Source organism: Mus pahari, chromosome 5 (assembly GCF_900095145.1).
Source record: "Mus pahari chromosome 5, PAHARI_EIJ_v1.1, whole genome shotgun sequence".
In the NCBI taxonomy this organism is placed as follows: Eukaryota; Metazoa; Chordata; class Mammalia; order Rodentia; family Muridae; genus Mus; species Mus pahari.
Window position 1 is genome coordinate 63,736,368 of NC_034594.1, and position 8,526 is coordinate 63,744,893.

General features: G+C 44.3%; 1 pseudogene; it reads left to right on the forward strand.

The window, feature by feature from the left end:
* The first annotated feature begins 3,591 nt into the window (after positions 1–3,591).
* Positions 3,592–7,245, forward strand: LOC110321957 (annotated as a pseudogene).
* Positions 7,246–8,526: the final 1,281 nt, after the last annotated feature.

Sequence of the window (8,526 nt, forward strand, 5' to 3'; positions counted from 1 at the left end):
AAAAAAAAAAAAAAAAAGGAGCTGGAGAGTTGGGAGTGGGCTTGACACTAGCCAAAGGCCTTGAGACTCCCAAGAGCCTGGTGCTAGCAGCACCCTGGCAGCACCGAGGGACAGGGATTTATTGACTCACGCAGGACAGAAGGTGACCTATCACGAATGGTCCTGCGCTCTGGATTTCTCCGGCACAGCCCAGTCGACTGGAATGTCTAGAATTCCTTCCCGGGTCCTGGGTTCTGCAGGCCCAGCGCTTGAAGTCACGGCAGGAGGGAGCCCCAGGTGATCAGCATCTGAGACCTTGCTGGGACAGATGGAGTGCCCTGAGCACCTGTTGGATCGAGGGGTGGGGGTTGGATGGAGAGGCTTGTCGCGGCGGGCGAGTGCGCATTCAGAGGGATTGACTTTGTGCTGGGCACCAGTGGAGTGAATGGCATGCAGTGGTCAACACACCCCTGGGGCAGGCTGAGGGAGGGGTTCTCTATGTCCCCAAGGAGCAAGGGGATCTCCGTAAACCCCAGAAAAAAGCGGGGAGCGCCCCCTGCCGACCTTCTGGACACCAGGCGCTAGAGAACTGATACCTTGGACCATTAGTTGCAATCTGAAATTTAGCATCACTTGAACATTATTAATGTTTTGGGAGAGCGTTGTGTTGGCTTCACACCAGACATGTAGTGGAAATTGACGTCTGACAGTGAGCAGGAAGGGTTCTTACTCTTTGCATACCTGGACTGTATAAAGGTCTCCATTGATGCAAAAGCTCAGGTTCCAGCAATTCCAGAGAGGCTACCACCTGCCACAATATACCAGTTAAGAGTTATGGTGTCACCCGGCGTGGTGGCGCTCGCCTTTAGTCCCAGCACTCGGGAGGCAGAGGCAGGCAAATTTCTGAGTTCGAGGCCAGCCTGGTCTACAAAGTGGGTTCCAGGATAGCCAGGGTTACACAGAGAAACCCTGTCTGGAAAAAAAAAAAAAAAAAGAAAAAAAAGTGAATAAAGAGTTATGGTGTCCATGGAGGCCCAAGCTTGGGATCTTGACACTTGGAAAATTGAAGCAAAAGGATCTCACACAAGTTTGAGGGCAGCCTACGCTACAAAAACAAAACAAAACAAACAAAAAACAGAGATTTACTCAGTGTGGCCACATTGGGAGGGAGGGAGGGAGGGAGGGAGAGAGAGAGAGAGAGAGAGAGAGAGAGAGAGAGCAAGCTATTAGGCCTGGTGAATCGGTGAATATGTGGTCTGGCTGATCGCTGCCTCTGTTATGGTTGTACAAGGTGGTCATGGCTTGAGGGGCTCAGCCTGGGTCCGAGAAGATGAGCACTTGTGCCTCAGGCTGCAGCCTGCCTTCCTATAGAATTACCCTTGTCTCAGAACTGGTTTGTTTCCCAAGCTTTGATCTTCCCGCAGAGTTAGAATAATGATTTATCTCTGTGCCTTCAGCCAAAGGAAACACACACAGGGAAAGAAGAGATGCCAGACTCCAAACTGCTTTAGGATCCTACTCAGTGGTTACACAGAGAAATCTTGTCTTGAAAAACAAAGCCAAAAAGATACAAGAAAGAAAAGAAACTGAGATCTATGTAGACAATGGGTTTAAGGGATGTTCTACTGTTCCTGGTTTATTATATGTCACTTTTAAGAAATAGGTTTTAAGGGCTGGTGAGATGACTCAGTGGGTAAGAGCACCTGACTGCTCTCCCAAAGGTCCAGAGTTCAAATCCCAGCAACCACATGGTGGCTCACAACCATCCGTAACAAGATCTGACGCCCTCTTCTGGAGTGTCTGAAGACAACTATAGTGTACTTACATATAATAAATAAATAAATCTTTAAAAAAAAAAAAAGAAATAGGTTTTTTAAAAAAATTTTATTAGGGGCTAGAGAGATAGCTCAACTGTTAAGAGCACTGACTGCTCTTGTAGACCACCTAGTTTCAATACCCCACACCCACATGGCCACTCACTCACTTGTAATTCCAGTTCCAGGGGATCTGATGTCCTCTTTGGTGTCCAGGAGCACAGACAGACATTCAAGAACACACCTATACATATACAATAAGTTACATCTTTAAAAAATATTAGAGTTATTCATTTTATGTGTGAATGTTTTGCCTGCATATATGTATGTCCACCACATGCATCCTTAGTGCCCTCAGAGGTCAGAAGAGGGCACCCACTGGAACTGAAGTTATAGATGGTCTTGACCTATCCTATGGGAGCTGGGAATCAAACCTGGGGCTTCTATAAGAGTAGCAAGTGTTCTTAAGCCCCGAGCCATCTCTCTAGCCCATGAAGAAAGTTTTTTTTTTTTTTAAAAAATTGCTGAGCATGGCTATAGACACCTGCAATCCCAGCATTCAGAAGGTAGAGAAACATTAGGAGTTCAAGGTCAGCTTCAGCTACACGGTTAACTCAAGATTACCCTAGGGGCTCCAGGACAGCCAGGGCTGTTACACATAGACAGGTCAGGGGGCACAGATCACCCTGGGGATACTGGAGAGATGGCTCAGCAGTTAATAATGCCAGATACTCTTCCAGAGGCCCCAGGTTCAATATCCAGCAACCATATGGTGGCTTATATTTGTAACTCCAGTTCCAGGAGATCCAATGCCCTCTCCTGGCCTCTGCCAGCAAGCACTTGCATACACAGACACATCTTTGGATCTTTGGGTGGACCCAGTGCTTGGGAAGCAAAGAAAGGCAATTGTCTGATGAGTTTTAGGCCAGCCTGGGCTACAAAGAGTTCTAGGTCAGGGCTTACAGTGTAAGACCACTTGAGTTTGGAGCCCCTAGACCCACAAAAAGTTGACTCAGTAGAGGGTCTGTAATCCTAATACTCCAAGAAAGGAAGCAGAGATCAATAAGCATGGGGGACAGCTAGCCTGGCATATAGGACAGAGAAGCAAAGACCTAGTCTCAAACAAAGTGCAAAGTGAAGATAAACAACCATGGTTGTACTTTGCTCTACACACACACACACACACACACACACACACACACACACACCACGGCATGCACACGCTGTATGTACATAAGCACGCACACACACACACACACACACACACACACACTACTTTCCCTTTTGAATATAAAATCTTAGCATATATGCACATTTGAAAGAAAGAAAGCATCAAGTGTACCCAAGTCAGAACTTGAATAGGCCCAACCCTACATCACAACAATCTAGAAATTACCCACAGAAGTAAATCAAATAGCAAGGACAATGATGACAGTCACCTTAGTTTCCTTTTTAAATAGCCACTGAGACCAAGAGAAAATAAAAAATTATAATGGTCAGTTGTTTTGAAATCAGGTACACTACATAATTACATGTTAGGCGATAATAGCAATGTGCACCACACTATTCTTTGAGCCTTTGGTCCCCAGTCTTTAGCTACAAAAGTTGTGAAATTCCATGACTTTAAATCCATTCAGTATTGTAAAAAGAAGCAATCCAAATAAGGAAATTAATGGTGCCAGCATTTCAGGAAATGAACGTGTAAAGGCTAAGAAAAGAAATTTAGTGGCTATTGAAATCAGCCTGTGCCCAGTCCTAAATTATAGAGTAAAATAGTAAAATCTATATGAGACTTGCAATGGTGTGTCGGTGAGTAAGTAAGGCACCTACTGTGCTGCCTGAGGACCTGGGTTCGAATCCTGATCCCACAGAGCACAGTACTGAACATGGCCCTGAGAGAGTTCATTCTGCAAGCAGCTTTTGGCTCCATTTTTTTTTTAAGATTTATTTATTATTATATGTAAGTACACTATAGTTGTCTTCAAACACTCCAGAAGAGGGCGTCAGATCTTGTTACGGATGGTTATGAGCCACCATGTGGTTGCTGGGATTTGAACTCTGGACCTTTGGGAGAGCAGTCGGGTGCTCTTACCCACTGAGCCATCTCATCAGCCCTTGACTCCATTTTGAATGTAAATACAGAGGCAGAATGACCCTGTACCTGGGTGGACATCCAAGCAATATCGCTTGTCTGTCACCACCTGTGAAACACAAACATGTAAAAAACATATTCCTAAATCCAAAGGATTCCACCCTATAAACTTATCAGAGTAAATTGGGATCATCATAAGCAAAGTAAAATTATACCTAGCACCCAGATGGCAGCTCACAACTCTGGAACTCCAGTTCCAGGGGACCTTCTGGCCTCCCCAAGTACCAGGCTGCACATGATGCACATACATACATGTAGGAAAAATACCCATTTGCATATAAATACTTAAAAAAAATCAAGAAAATCAGGCCTAAGAACTTAGCAAACACATTAGACTAAAGAAGGGAGCAAGCCTGCTTCCTGGATCCTGTGAGGAGCAGGGCACTGAAGGTGTCAGTTGGACAAACTTGTCATCGGACCACCCAGTGTGTGTATCAAGGGCAGAGAACTCAAGACTGTCCCAAAGGCTAAGCTTGGTCCCCACTGCTGATTATGCCTACTCTCCTGGCTGTCTGTCTGTCCATTCTCTTCCCTCCCCAGGTCTGTCTGGACCTACTTGATTCTCCACAGCCTCCACAGCCTCTCCATCCCACACCTCACTTTGGTGACTCCACTTCACCCTGAGACTCAGCTCAAACCTGTGGCCTCCTGGCTTGATTCTGCTACTGTGTCTCCAGTGGGCCTCCAGCTCTGTTCTTCCTTTGTCTCCCACAGAGGCTTTTATCACGTCTACCAGCTTTTGTTTCTGCCTCTCAGGAAGGCCTTTCTAAATGCCGTCACCTTTATAATCCTTTGTAACATATATGTGTGTGTGTGTGTGTGTGTGTGTGTGTGTGTGTGTGTGTGTGAATGTGTATATTGTATGTGTATATGTGTATATGTATATTGTGTGTATATGTGTATGTTGTATATTATGTATGTGTGTATGTGTATATGTGTAGATATGTATTGTATATATGCATATATGTATTGTATATGCATGTCTGTATATATGTATATGAATATATATATTTGTGTATATGTACATATGTGTGTTGCATATGTGTGTGTTGTGTATGTGTGTATGTATATTATATATGTATATATGTGTTATATATGCATGCATGTGTATATGAATATATGTATTTGTGTGTATATGTATATATGTGTATTGCATATACATGTATATGTATATATATATATATATATATATATATATATATATATATATATATATGCTTAGTGGGAGAGAGATGTTTACTGTGATGTGCTGTGTGATGTGTTATTACCTGTAACTGAGACTAGAGGCAAAGAATCTGTATTGGCCAGTGAGCAGCTATCAAGGAAACAGGACGACTGAGCAAATCACCAGTACAGCTTGGAGAGATCATTGTTCAACCTCCCTGGCACTGTGGGACAACACACATGTATCTGCTGCTGACACAGTGGTTCATGGCAGGCTTCGCTTTTTTGTTCTTATTTTTTTAGTGCTAGGGATCAAAAGCACAAACTTTTACATGCTGTGCAAGTATTCTATCACAAGTTACGTCCAAAAATAAAAATGATGATGACTATGAGGATGATGGTAGGGGCGACGGTGGGGGAGGCAGCAGTGGCAGTGGTGATGATGGCGGTGGTGGTGGCTGGAGAAATAGCTCAGCAGTTAAGAAGCATGCACTCCTCTTCCCGAGGACCTGAGCTGCCTTCCTGTGGTCCTCTCTTCTCCCCGGGCTCATTGGCCACTGGCCCACAAGAACAAAGAGAGCAGAGTCAATGAACAGGGTTTCAGACAGCCTACAGGTATGATGGAATGACAGACAGAGAGACAGAGAAACAGCACAACTTTTTTCAGGGTGAACCAAGGGCTATGTAATTTTGGGAAGACGGCAGGTGTTTCCAGGGACGGTGAGTATCATTGGCTACATCTTCTGGTACCTCATGTGTGTGGAGAGACACTCCAGGAATCCCAGGTGCTGGCTGGACAGGTTCTTATCCAAAGAAAGGAAGCTAGACCTGTAATCTCACCAGGGCTGTGTGACATTCCTCAGGTAGGGGGTGTGAGGTCTGGGATCCCCCAGGTGAGAAGACACCTTGCTGATGAAGACATCTGCCATTTTGCACCTAGCTCAGGGCTTCCCAGTAATGTCAGCTTTCTGACCTTAGCAGAGGGACTTCCTGTCACTTCCCAAAAGCCAAGCCTAGCTCCCAGCCACCCGTAGTAACTCCAGCTTCAGGAGGACCTGACATCTCACACACAGAGACACATACACATATGTGTAATTAAAATGAAAAATAATAATAATTGGGCATAAAAAGCATGGTACTGTCCAGACATGTACCAAATTTAACAAATGAGGATGAAAGACAAATATAATTACCATGAGGCTGAAGAGATAGCTCAGCGGTTCAGAACACGTATTCTTGAAGAAGGCCTGAGTTCCCTTCCCAGCACAGACATCAGACAGTTCATAACTATTTGTAACTCCAGCTCCAGGGGATGTCTCTAACCTCAGGCTCATGTGTATACACAGATACACACACACACACACACACACACACACATACACACACACATACACACACACACATACCACATATACACATAGATAAATAATATTTTTTAAAAATACTGTGTTTATGAAGTTAAGACAGATTAAAGGGGCTGGAGAGATGACTCAGCAGTTAAGAGCACTGACTGCTCTTCCAAAGGTCCTGAGTTCAAGTCCCAGCAGCCACATGGTGGCTCACAACCATCTGTGATGAGATGCAGTACCCTCTTCTGGTGTGTCTGAAGACAGCTACAGTGTACTCGTATAAATAAAATAAATCTAAAAACAAACAAACAAAAACAAAAAAGGCTTTTTCTCAAACCAGATGGCCTAAACCCATGAACAACGCAGAAATGGCCAAGACCTTCGCGGAAAGAAGAAGGAGGAGCTGTTGGACGATCTGAAGGTGGAATTGTCCCAGCTTCTCATCGCCAAAATGACAGGTGGCACCAGGCCCAAGCTCTCCAAGATACGAGTTGTAGGCAAATCCATCACCCAAGTCCTCACTGTCCTTAACCAGACTCCAAAAGAAAGCCTCAGGAAATTCTACAAGGGCAAGAAGTACAGGCCCCTGGACCTGCGACCCAAGAAGACTAGAGCCATGGTCGCCGGCTCACCAAACATGAAGAGAAGCTGAAGACCCAAGCAGCAGCGGCGGAAGGAGAGGCTGTACCCACTGCAGTCAAGGCCTGAGACAACAACGACAATAAAGTGCAAGACTGACTGGCCAAAAAAAAAGGGGGGGGGCAGATTAAAGTGTGAAATTATTTGAATCATAACTCATATGAAGATGTGAATAGATTTTTAAGTACCATAAAGACAAAAGAGATTGATTCCAAAAGAAAACCTATTGTTCCCTGAAGTAAAGATGAATTGGAACAAGTTATCAAGTTATCAAAGGGACAACTTTGGAAAGTCTCCAGTGACTCTGGGACTTAAAAATCTTTCAAATTCCCAAGAGACTTCATCCATGGCTACTGTGAAAAAGAACTATACAAGTTCATTCTCTTTCCCTCTCCATCTTCCTCTCCCTCTCCCTCCCTCTCTGTGTAAAACCCAGGGCTTGTTTTAATTCAGTTCTGAAGTTTGTTACGATCCCAAGCGCTATGAGAGAATATGGCTAAGTAAATTACTGACTTCTCCCCACCCCCCCCATTTCCTGATCCTGAGTACTTGATTTATCACTGGTCCCCAAATTCTACTAATCAATAGTCTCCCCCTGGTAAAGGCAGAATCAGTTCTCTCTTTGTAAATGACCTCTGGGCCCCCACACCCAGCCAGGGGCTCATCTCTGTGCAGTTTTCATGTCTGCATAACACACTATTTTCATACCAGGCAGTGGTGGCACACACTTTTAATCCCAGCACCTCGGAAGGAAAGGCAGGTGGGTCTCTGAGTTTGAGGCCTGCCTGGTCTACAGAGTGAGTTCCAGGACAGCCAGGAAACCCTGGCTTGAAAAACCTACCACAATTTTCACCTCAAAGGGGAGTAAGAACTAAGTTTATTCTGAAGCCAAATATGCATGAGCCTGGAACAGGAACACAGATTCACTCTATTCTATGTTTAATGAGGTAGCAGTTTCTAGAAGCTTTTCTAGAGACAGACAAGGCTATAAACCTACACACTTAACATCAAGTAGGTGGATCAGAACAAAGTGAGGAATAGATCCGCATTAGGCAGACATTATCCAATGGCACTCTTAACCTTCTCACTGGTGGGAGCCAAGTGTTAGCTCACTTAAGCAAGAGGGCAATAAATAACTATTAATAAACTAAATAGCACTAAATGAATTAGAGTTAGACTCTGGACCTGCAACACTCCAACCTTTGCACAGTCATTGAATTTCTTTTTTCTTTTTCCTTTCTTTTCTTTTAAAGAATTATTTATCTATTGTATATATTTGAATACACTGTAGCTGTCTTCAGACACACCAGAAAGGGCATCAGATCCCATTACAGATGGTTGTGAGCCACCATGTGGTTGCTGGGATTTGAACTCAGGACCTTTGGAAGGGCAGTCAGTGCTCTTAACTGCTGAGCCATCTCTCCAGCCC